We start from the raw sequence: 12,268 nt of genomic DNA, 5'->3' as shown, positions 1-12,268 counted from the left end.
AAACTTTCCTGTTAACTCCAGGTATCTCTTGATTTCCTACTTTTGCATTCCAGTCCCCTATAATGAAAAAGACATCTTATTGGGATGTTGGTTCTAGCAGGTCTTGTAGGTCTTCATAGAACTGTTCAACTTCAGCTTCTTCAGCATTACTGGTTGGGGCATAGACTTGGATTACTGTGATATTGAATGGTTTGCCTTGGAAACGAACAGAGATCACTCTGTCATTTTTGAGACTGCACCCAAGAATTGTATTTCAGACTCTTTCATTGGCTATGAGGGCTACTCCATTTCTTCTAAGGGATTCTTACCCACAGTGGTAGATGTAATGGTCATCTGAGTTAAAATCCCACATTCCAGTCCATTTTAGTTCACTGATTCCTAAACTGTCAATGTTCACTCTTGTCATCTCCTGTTTGACCACTTCCAATTTACCTTGATTCATGGACCTAACATTCCAGGTTCCTATGCAATATTGTTCTTTATAACATCAGACTACTTCCATCACCAGTCAAATCCACAATGGGGTGGTGTTTTTGCTTTGGCTCCATCTCTTTATTCTTTCTGGAGTTGTTTCTCCACTCTTTTCCAGTAGCATATCGGGCACCTACCAACCTGAGGAGTTCATTTTTCAGTGTCTTATCTTTTTGCCTTTTCATACTGTTCATGGGGTTCTCGAGGCAAGAATACTGAAGTGGTTTACCATTCCCTTCTCCAGTGGATCACATTTTGTCAGAACTATCCACCATGGCCCTCCCGTCTTGGGTGGCCCTACACAGCATGGCTCATAGTTTCATTGAGTTAAACAGGCTGTGGTCCATGTGATCAGTTTAACTAGTTTTCTGTGATTGTGGTTTTCATTCTATCTGCCCTCTGAGGGATAAGGATAAGAGGCTTATGGGAGCTTCCTGATGGAAGAGACTGACAGTGGAGGAAACTGGGTCTTGTTCTGATGGGCAGGGCCATGCTCACTAAATCTTTAATCCAACTTTTTGTTGATGGATGGAGCTGTGTTTCCTCCCTGTTTACGCAGGCCAAACTATGGTGGAGGTACTGAAGATAATGGCAACCTCCTACAGATGGTCCCATGCACACACTGCTGTACTCAGTGCCCCTGACCCTACAGCAGGCCACCACCAACCCACACTGCTGTTGGAGACTCCTGGACACTCATAGGCAAGTTTGGGTCAGTCTCTTGTGGGATCACTGCTCCTTTGTCCTGGGTCCTGGTGCACACAAGGTTTTGTTTGTGTCCTCCAAGAGTCTGTTTCCCCAGTCCTGTGTAAGTTTTGGCAGCTCTATAGTGGAGTTATCGACGACATCCTCCAAGAGGTCTTATGCCACATGCAGAACTGCTTCAGCCAGAGCTCCTGCCCCTGAGTCAGGCCACTGTTGACCTGGACCTCCACAGAACACACTCAAACACTCAAAGGCAGGTCTGACTCAGTCTCTGTGGGGTCTCCTGGTACACACAAGGTTTTGTTTGAGCCCTCCAAACCTCTCTGTGGGTATGGGGTTTGATTCTAGACATGATTTCTCCCCTCCTACCATTTTGCTGGGGCTTCTCCTTTGCCCTTGGATGTGGGATATCTGGTTTTGGTGGGGTCCAACATTCTCCTATCTGTGGTTGCTCAGCGGCAAGTTGTAATTTTGAAGTCCTCGCAGATGAGCGCACGCCCTTCTACTCCACCACGTTGTCTCCTCTGACCCCTCAATGTCCCTTCATGTTAGCACAAAAGGATTTCCTTCTTTCTCACAGCTGAATAATATTCTGTTGTGCATATTTACACATCCTTTTTATCCATTCAACTTTTGATGGATGCTTTGATTGCTACCATCTCTTGACTACTGTTGTAATCTCACTTTTGAAAATGTTCTCACCATAAACATGTCTCATTTCCCATCACCCACTCACCCCCCTTCTGAAGGTCAGATACCTTGTTTTTCAAAACCTGGACCTGAAGGACCAATCTATCTTTATTGAAGACATGTGATTTATTTTATTTTTTAAAATTTGATTGCACTGCACAGCTTGTAGGATCCTAGTTCCCCAACCAGAGATCAAACCTGGGCACTGGGCAGTGAATACACAGATTCCCATCTGCTGACCAACCAGAAAATTCCCAGTTATTTACTTTTTGAAATCTACAAATCATTATGTCTCTCCAAAGATAGATGTTGGAATGAGAAAAGTAATGAAAGGATGGCTTAAATGGAGGGAGGGGAGAAACAATACAAAGACATTGACTTTTTAAATTTGTGTGTGGATTCTCTACCAATGCCAGGCCATGTCTTTTGTGTAGATTCATTCTTGCCACAAAATGAAATCTCTGTGTGGATTCAAGAGACCCAAGATCCAGGATTAGTTTTACTTAGATGTGTGCTAAATCACTTCAGTCACGTCTGACTCTTTGTGACCCTATGGACTGCAGCCTGCCAGGCTCCTCTGCCCTTGGGATTCCCTAGGCAATAATACTAGAGTAGGAAGCCATATCCTCCTCCAGGGGATCTTCTTGACCCAGGGATAGAACCCGCATCTCTACCATCTCCTGCATTGGCGGGGAGGTTCTTTACCACTAGTGCCATCTGGGAAGCTCTTTAGTTATGCTTATTGTTGATATAAAAAGGTAACTAATGACCACAGAGAGTCAGAGTTAAGTGTCCAAGGAGAGTCCCAAATGCTGGATTCCAAGAAGGAAGACATGAATGGTTTAGAAGAGAGTGACACCTTCTATGCAATATAGTAGTGTCCATAAAACTATTTGGGTGGTATTATCTAGTTCTAAAATTAAAGAATATCTGTTCTTCTACCATGCAGATCTAATCGGTTCTGGGAATAAAACAGTAAAACAACAAAGCTTGTTCCTTCTTTCATGGAGTTTCCATTTTAACGGAGGCACAGGATCACTACAAAAATGTATTTAATTACTGTTGAGATAAGCACTTATTCGGTAAGCATTAATAGAAATTACAAGTGTCTGAAGTCATGTGGTGGGAAGTCCCTATTTTAGAGGTGGGCCAGGGGAAGTGAGTATGAAACAGCAGGACCCTGTGGTCCTCCATCTATGTCCTCTGCCTCCTTTTGTCTGTGGAAAGCTTTAGTCAAAGAATAAGTTTAATCAGAGAAATAAGAACATGCAGAAACAAAGGGAAACAGTCCAGGGAAACATTCCAAGGAAACTAAATGATGATAACGTAGTCATCAAACATAGTTAAGCACTTTTAGTTCCTTCACAAGGGCTATAGATAATATTCTGAGCCATTTCCTATGAGCTATCTTATAGATACTGAAATCCCCCACCAGGTGGAAGAAGTCATTAATAATTACATGATGACCAGACTATAGCCGTGACTTAAGCTGCCGCAGTTCCAAAAACTGGCCTCAAAGAAATGGAAACAAACCGACCCTGGAACGGAAGATTAGCTGTGGAGTTGGTGATGGACAGGGAGGCCTGGAGTGCTGCGATTCATGGGGTTGCAAAGAGTCGGACACGACTGAGCGACTGAACTGAACTGAACTGAAAACAACCAAGATGATGCTGGTCTGACCATTGATGATCAATTTCAAAATATCTGCCAGAGATGACTATGCTGTTTTTGCATGTAGCCCTCTCCCTCTGTCTACAAATTTCTTCCCCTCTGATTGTCAATGGGGGGAGTTGGCCTTTGGACAGAGGTCTGCCCTCCGCTCCAGTTGCCAGCATCTGAAATAAAGCAAAATTTACTTTCCACCAATCTGGCTGGTTTATTGGCATTTGAGTGGAGCAGCCAGATCCAACACCTTTCAGTAACAGATGTGCCTTGATAAGGTACTGGGGTAGTGAAAAGCCTCAGATGCAAGACAAGCTGTCATTTATCAGATCCAGCACTTAGCCTCTGCCAGGGGTCCTCCTGATATCCAACCCAAGACAAGAACCTTTGAGGTGCACATCTCACTCTTCTCTGGGTCTCAGCCGAAAAGGTCTCAGTACCGCCCCCAGGACAACAGTATCCAGCACCTCGTCCACTGAATTGCGTTCTCTGGTGTGTGTCTGTGTGTGTATACTTTCTGCTTCAGTTGTATCCACCTCTTTGTGACCCTGTGGACTGTAACCTGTCAGGCTCTTCTGTCATGGGATTCTCCAGGCAAGAATCCTGGAGTGGGCTGCCATTTCCTCTTCCAGGGATCAAAACTTTTTCTCTTGCTTCTCCTGCACTGGCCGTATGAATATTGACAGTGTTCTTTACCACTGAGCCACCTGGGAAGCCTGTGTTCTCTGTCATACATTCCCAGGTAATCTGGAACTTCTTTTTCATAGAGCTCCCTTCTTAATGCATGTCTCTTCCACCTGACAGAAAAATTCATGGCTACAGGATCTGTGACTCCTGGTGACCAAGGGTGCCCCCAGGACCAAGCACACCATCAGAAGCATATTTAGTAGGCACTCAGTACCTATTTTTTGGGTGAATCAATCAATGAAGAGGGAGCTGTTCCATGTTAGAACTGAAACCAAAAGGCAAGGAGTCAGGGTGGACACAGCAGAGGTCTTGCACAGCGAGACTGGACCATGCTGACTGTCCCCCTGTTCCCTCTTGAAGAAAATAAAGAGTAGGAGTTTGAGCTGACATTTATCCCTTCTCTCTTGCTTCTGAATTGTTCTGATTATTAGTCATGGTGCTATTTTTCAGATCCTCTAGTGCAACTTTTCAGTTATAAGCTCTTGGGCCCCAGATATTGATAAAGGAAGATTTTCTCATCCACTTATTTGTCCTTAATCTTCTTTGTCTGTCATTTTGACTTAACACCAATAATACTCAAGCAGATGGTTGTAAGTTAATGCTGCTTCCCTGGGATTTAACATATAAACTTGGGCATTAGGGGAAATGCAGATTTATGTCTCCTTTTATATCAGGAAAGCAATCACCATAAAAAAAAATCCATCTCAATGAATGTTTTTCCCACACAGGAAGCAAAAAAACCTATGTATCTCAACTGAAATAATCCGACTTGTCAACTGAGCTACTATGAATAATGTATCTAGTGGCATTTTTTCCAGAATAGTAGCCTGCATCCAGCTCCCTGGTTCCACACTTTTAAAGGACTACTTCCATCTTAGCTGAGAACAAACTCAAATCTAAGTCATCTTAAGGAATGTGCAATTATTATTTTGAGCATCCCTGCCCTGTAACAAATACACTAGTGCAATATTTAAGTTTTATTATAGGTGACTATTTTTTAAAATTTTCTTAATTCCCTCTTCAGAGCTTTTCTCCTTTCTTTGGCTGGATGGTTCCATTCTAGGTATTCTAGATATCTACTCTCTCACTTCCTTCATATCCTACTCCAATGACCTCTTTACAGTGTGTTTCTTCCCTGGTCAACTATATAAAAATGCCCAGCTTTCTACCTTGGGAGAAAGGTAGATATACCTTCCAGATATAACTCAGGGAGGAAGAATCCAAACACTCTGAGTTGAAGAGACTGAATAGGGAGTTTAGAAAGGTAGGAAAATATCATCTCTAATGGAGCCATATGTCATCCAATCAAAACTGACCCAGACTTGACACAGATGTTCGAATTAACAAAGACATGAAAACTATTATAACTCTATTATATATGTATACTCAAAACTTAACTAGAGACATGGAAAGTATAAAAACATCCCTAATCAAACTTCTAAACATGAAAACTGCAAAGCCTGAGATTTAAAAAAAATACTCTGGATGGTAATATTAGATCAGAAAAGATGGTGAATTTGAAGAAAAAGCAATAGAAACTCATAAATGAAACAAACAGAAAAGATATAATTTTATATATGTAAGTTTTCTTATTATTTAAATGTAGTGTGGGATATATAGTTTATATAAAAGTAAAGTGAACGAAAACATTACAAAGATTAGAAGTGAAGAAAAATAAATATAATACCATGTGGTTCTTCTGTTATATGCAGAGTGCCTATCCTTTAAAGGTAGACTGTGATCAGTTATGTGTGTAATAATTTCTAAGGCAACCACTAAAATCACAAAACAAAGAGCTGTAGCTAATAAGCCAACAAAGGAAATAAGATGATATCATACAAGTAAAAAAGGAAGGAAGAACAGAGATTAGATGATGTCTTTGTCAGGCTTCTCCAGAGAAAGAAAATCAAGAGGGCTGTGTGTATGTGTGTGTGTATGTGTGTGTGTGTGTGTATGAAGAGGGAGAGATTTATTAGAAGAAATTGACTCACATGCCTATGGAGGTTAATAAGTCCAGCAATCTCACTCACTTTTGGGTATTTTTCCAAAGAAAACAAAAGCACTGATTTGAAAAAATACATGTACTTCTATGTGGGTATATTTACAATATCCAACATAAGGAAGTAAACTCAGTGTCCATCGATAGATGTATGGATCCAGAAGATAAATATTGTTGTTCGTTAGCTAAGTCATGTCCAACTCTTTTCAACCCCAAAGACTGCAGCAAGCCAGGCTATCTTGTTCTTCACTGTCTCCTGGAGATTGCTCAAATTCATGTCGAGTCAGTGAGACTACCTAACCATCTCATCCTCTGCCACCCTCTTCTTTTTTTGCCTTCATCTTTCCTAACATTAGGGTCTTTCCTAATGACAAAATTGTTAAGAATTTTCTGTCTAACTAAAGAAAGAAAAGGGCTTTCCTGATGGCTCAGTGGTAAAGAATCCACCTGCGATGCAGGAGACAAAGAAGACAAGGGTTTGCTCCCGGGGTCGGGATGATCCCCTGGAGGAGGAAATGGCAAGCCACTCCAATATTCTTGCCAAGAAAATCCTGTCAACAGAGAAGCCTGGCAGGCTACAGACTATAGGGTCGCAAAGAGTTGACCACGACTGAACAACTAAGCTTGTCAAGGAAGAAAATCTCTTTGATTGCAACTGCATTATTAAAAATCTTTTAAACCATACTTTTACTGTGCCAAGTCACTTCAGTCATGTCTGACTCTTTGCGACCCTACGCCCACCAGGCTTCTTTGTCTATGAGATTCTCCAGGCAAGAATACTGGAGTGGGTTACCATGCCCTTCTCCAGGGGATCTTCTTGACCCAGGAATCGAATCCACGTCTCTTATGCTTCCTGCATTCCCAGACAGGTCATACTTACCTGTTTTCAAGTCTGAATAGTATCACAAGCCTCATGGCTTTTTGTCTAGCTAGAAGGTGACTTTTGTCAAAGAGATGATCTTTCTCTGCCTCTTACTCTGCTTTCTGGAACACTTTTCCTCACGCCTCCAAGATCAGCTAAATGTCACTATATGTACCATTCCATTCTCACCATCACATTCCAGTGCAGAGAACCACTAATTGCTCACTGGCTATATTGACCACTATTATACTGACTATGACAGCATACATCCCATTGTACCTTAGTTAATCCCCTGCGCCCTTGACTATTTCCTCTGCATAATTCTTAAATACACAGACTGTGTTTTGCTCATTATCTTTGTATACCTCATACCTTCAGCTTGTCTGCTTCATAGCAAACATTCCAAAAAAGCATACTGAGTAAACAGTCGTTGTCATTGATCATTTCACACTATGAAAAACACCAGGGTCTTTGTTTCCCTTCCACCCCATCTCTGAACCTTCATCATTGACATCTATGTCTTATATGTATATTAGAAATTCATGGTCAGAGTAAGAATGTTAAAGACTGGATTGATCAGATGTCCTTTAAAGAATTTTACTCTGATTGCACTTTTCTGATTCATCAAATGTACAAAATTGAAAGTTAGCATTTGTTGTCCAACAGCATTTTTAATTTAGAACCCTTGGCCCCCTGAGATAACTATGAGCATGATGTCCTAGGGGAAACATTCCTGGAAAGTACTATTATTCATTCTCTTCACCAATCTGCATTTAAAGGTCAAAATCCGAAGCTCCTTATTATATATGTGGGCAATGATCTTGGAAAGGACTGACTTTTCACTGTCCTCATTCATCCTCAAATAATTATTTTTTCCTAAATAAACTTATCAAAGATTAGAGGGAACTTTGCATTAAAAGGGCTTCCCTGATGGCTTAGGCAGTAAAGAATCAGCCTGAAATGCAGGAGACCTGGATTCAATCCTTGGGTCCAGAAGATTCCCTGAAGAAGGCAATGGCTACTAAGATCACATAAGCTATTTAGTCTCCTTTGGTTCTGAGACCAATTCCAGTGTGCACGTGCATGCACACACACACACACACACACCAGCAAGTAATTAATTTTCCAGGCAGCAACAGGATATCCTGCAATTCAACTCAGTTCTGACACTATCAATCTGAAGAGAGCTTCAGATCCCACAGGTCAAGGAAGGACAAGGTCATTTATCCTCCACCCCCCACTTCAAACACCAGCCAGTTGCAAGCCCAGGTTGTTATCTGTTTCTGATCAACTGACTACAAACTGGAGGCTCCAGACCCACCCTAGCTCAGAATACCAACTGCAAGTCCAGATGGTTATTCTGTACTTGTGACCAACTGCCTATAAATTGGAAGTTCTAATGACCCCTTTTTCAGGCTGGATTAATTTGCTAGACAAGCACTCAGAACTCAGATAAATATTTTCATTACTAAATCACTGATTTATTGTAAAAGGATGCAACTGGGGAACAGCCAAATGGGAAAGATGCTTAGGGCAAGCTTGCCCCTCTCCCCAAATTTCCACATGTTCACCAGACTGAAGTTCTCCATACCCTGTCCTGTTGGGGGGTTTTTACGGAGGGTTCATTACATGGGGGTTCCCCTTGTGGGTCAGACAGTAAAGAATCTTCCTGCAATGCAGCAGACCCGGGTTCAATTCCTAGGTCAGGAAGATCCCCTGGAGGGGAAAACGGCAATCCATTCCAGCATTCTTGCCTGGAGAATTCCATTGACAGAGGAGTCTGGGGTTGCAAAGAATCTGACACAACTGAGCAACTAACACTTTCACTTTCTTTCATTACACAGGCATGATTGATTGAATCATTAGTTCAGTTCAGTTCAGTCTGTCAGTTGTGTCTGACTCTGTGAGCCCATGAACTGCAGCATGCCAGGCTTCCCTGTCCATCACCAGCTCCCAGAGATTGCTCAAACTCATGCCATCCAACCATCTTTTCTGTCGTCCGCTTCTCTTCCTGCCTTCAATCTTTCCCAGCATCAGGGTCTTTGCCAGTGAGTCAGTTCTTTGCATCAGGTGGCCAAAGTACTGGAACTTCAGCTTCAGCATCAGTCCTTCCAAGGAATATTCAGGACTGATTTCCTTTAAGATTGACTGGTTTGATCTCCTTGCAGGCCAAGGGACTCTCAAGAGTCTTTTCCAATACCACAATTTGAAAACATCAAGTCTACGGCACTGAGCTTTCTTCATAGTCCAACTCTCACATCCATGCATGACTACTGGAAAAACCACAGCTTTGACTATAAAGGCCTTTGTTGGTAAAGTAATATCTCTGCTTTTTAATATGCTGTCTAGGTTTGTTATAGCTTTTCTTCCAAGGAGTAAGCGTCTTTTAATATCATGGCTACAGTCACCATCTGCAGTGATTTTGGAGCCCAAGAGAACAAAGTGTCACTGTTTCCACTGTTACCCCATCTATTTGCCATGAAGTGATGGGACCAGATGCCATGATCTTTGTTTTTTGAATGTTGAGTTTTAAGCCAGCTTTTTCACTCTCCTCTTTCACTTTCATCAAGAGACTCTTCAGTTTCTCTTCGCTTTCTGACATACGGGTGGTGTCACCTGCATATCCGAGGTTATTGATATTTCTCCTGGGAACCTTGCTTCCAGCTTGTCCTTCATCAAGCCCAGCATTTCACATGATGTAGTCTACATATAAGTTAAATAAGCAGGGTGACAATATACAAATTTTAAGTCAGTTGTTCCGTGTCTGGTTCTAACTGTTGCTTCTTGACCTGCATACAGATTACTCAGGAGGCAGGTCAGCTGGTCTGTTATTCCCATCTCTGGAAGAATTTTCCACAGTTTGTTGTGATCCACACAGTCAAAGGCTTTGGTGTAGTCACTGAAGCAGAAGTAGATGCATTTCTGGAATTCTCTTGCTTTTTCTATGATCCAGTGAATGTTGGCAATTTGATCTCTGGTTTCTCTACCTTTTATAAATCCACCTTGAACATCTGAAATTTCTCAGTTCACGTACTGTTGAAGCTTAGCTTGGAGAATTTTGAGCATTACTTTCTTAGCATGTGAGATGAGTGCAGTTGAATCACTGGCCACTGGAAACTGATTCAACCTCTAGCCCATCTGCTCTCCCCAGAGGTTGAAGGGTGGGACTGAATGGACTAACCATCTAATCACAGATTGATTCCACAGGCAACCAGCCCCCATCCTTAGGTGTTTTCCCCAAATCGATCATTCACATAGCAAAAGGCACCTTTCTTGCTCTTATCACTTAGGAAATTCCAAGTGTCTTAGGAGTTTTATGCCAGAAATGAAGGAAAAAAACAAATATCTATTTCTTAGTATAAATCACAATATCACAAGTCAAAATTATCATTTTAATGAGAGTCCAATTAAATTAAGTGCCTGAGTCTTTTTTATGTCTGCTCTACTGGTATCTTACTGGCATTTTTTTATTCTTTTGAAACTAAAATAACTATTGTGGAGCCCCAAGGATGAAAGTTTCCTTGGTGGCTCGTATGGCAAAGAATCTGCCTGCAAAGCAGGAGACCTGGGTTTGATCCCTGGGTCCAGAAGATCCCTTGGAGAAGGGAACCCACTCCAGAATTCCATGGACAGAGGAACCTGGTGGACTGCAAAGAGTCAGACACAACTAAGTGATTAACACACAAAGACCAAAGACCAGATGAGAAAGAAGGGTCTTGAAACGCAGGAGCAGAAGAAAAACAGACCCTTATTGCCCTTCCCGCCATGTTGTAACCATTGCAGAATTTTTAAGCCTTCCTGAGTAGCATGGTCTATCTCTGCTCCTACCCCATTTGAGAAAAACGTTTTTGCCTTACTCTTCTCCCATCCTGTGTAGGGAATGTATATGTACCTCATCCAATCAGGAAATATCTTGCAAGACCTCTATCCTGCTCCTTGTCCCCTTGCTATAAAAACAGACCAAGGACCCACATTTGAGGGGTCGGCTCTCTTTGGCTATCAGGAAGTTTCCTTGCTTTACTGGCAGCTACCCCCTTTCCCCCACTGCTCTAATAAACTTTATTCTCCTTTTATTCTGCTTCATGTCTGGAAATTCTTTCCCAACTCATGTACAGATCACGACATTTACATTATTAAAAGGACTATAATATATCCTTACTGACTCTTCTTTGTTTCTAGTTGCTATTCTAAACCGTAAAGATTTGGGTGGGGCGGGGGAGGGTGTGGTTCTGTTGGGTCTTTGTGGCACACAGCATCTCTGTTGCAGTATGCAGGATCTTTCCTTGCAGCTCAGGGGCTCCAGAGTGTGTGCGCTCAGTTGTTGAGGTGTGCAGGCTTCAGAGTACTTGGCCTTAGTTGCCCCTCGGCATGTGGGATCTTAGTTCCCCAACCATGGATGGAACCCACATCCCTTTCATTGGAAGATGGATTCTTAACCACTGGACCTCCAGGGAAGTCCCATGTAAAGTTCTTTTTAAAATCATTGTTTTGTAAGCTCAGCATCCTGCCAAAACCAGAGGATAATGCATAAATCCAACAGGAGGTGAAGGATTTGTTAAACAAGGATTTGCATGGCAATATCGTGGAAATGCAATACTTCTCTTTAGCTTTAGATGAGTCATACAGTTTAACAGACTCTGCCCAATGAATATTTTGGGTATGCATTGTCTCAAAAGACTTAACCAATTTATCAAAAAAGCATTGGAAATCCACAGCTTAAAAAATTTGAGCTGGTGACACAGGTTTTCTCAAATCTTTCCCATATGTCAAAGAAAAATTTCTACCAGGTATGAAAAATTGGTTTCTGCCGCAACAGACAGTGCTCTGGATGTTTTAGCTCAAAATCTATGTTTATTATAATTAAACATAAGCATAGAATCCATGTTTATTGCAATTAAACATAAACAAGGTGCTCGTGCTTTCCTCACTGCTTCATTCCAACGTGTGATAAATATTGAAAATATTTTTCCTCACTTTTTGGAAATAGTCTCTATAAAAAGTATCATAGACACAGTTATTATATATATTCCAATGCCAGAATTCATCGCCAATTTGTGGATTTAATGAAAGAAATAAAAAACAATGAGTTTAATTTTCTTGTATTCTTTGTGAATGTCCATTGGTTGAATTTGTGAAGATTTTTATGAGTATTTATTGTATGCTAACTCCAGTTCAAAATGTTCTTGAAACAA

This window comes from Capricornis sumatraensis, chromosome 22, assembly GCF_032405125.1.
Source record: "Capricornis sumatraensis isolate serow.1 chromosome 22, serow.2, whole genome shotgun sequence".
Taxonomy (NCBI): domain Eukaryota; kingdom Metazoa; phylum Chordata; class Mammalia; order Artiodactyla; family Bovidae; genus Capricornis; species Capricornis sumatraensis.
This window is presented reverse-complemented; position numbering follows the sequence as displayed.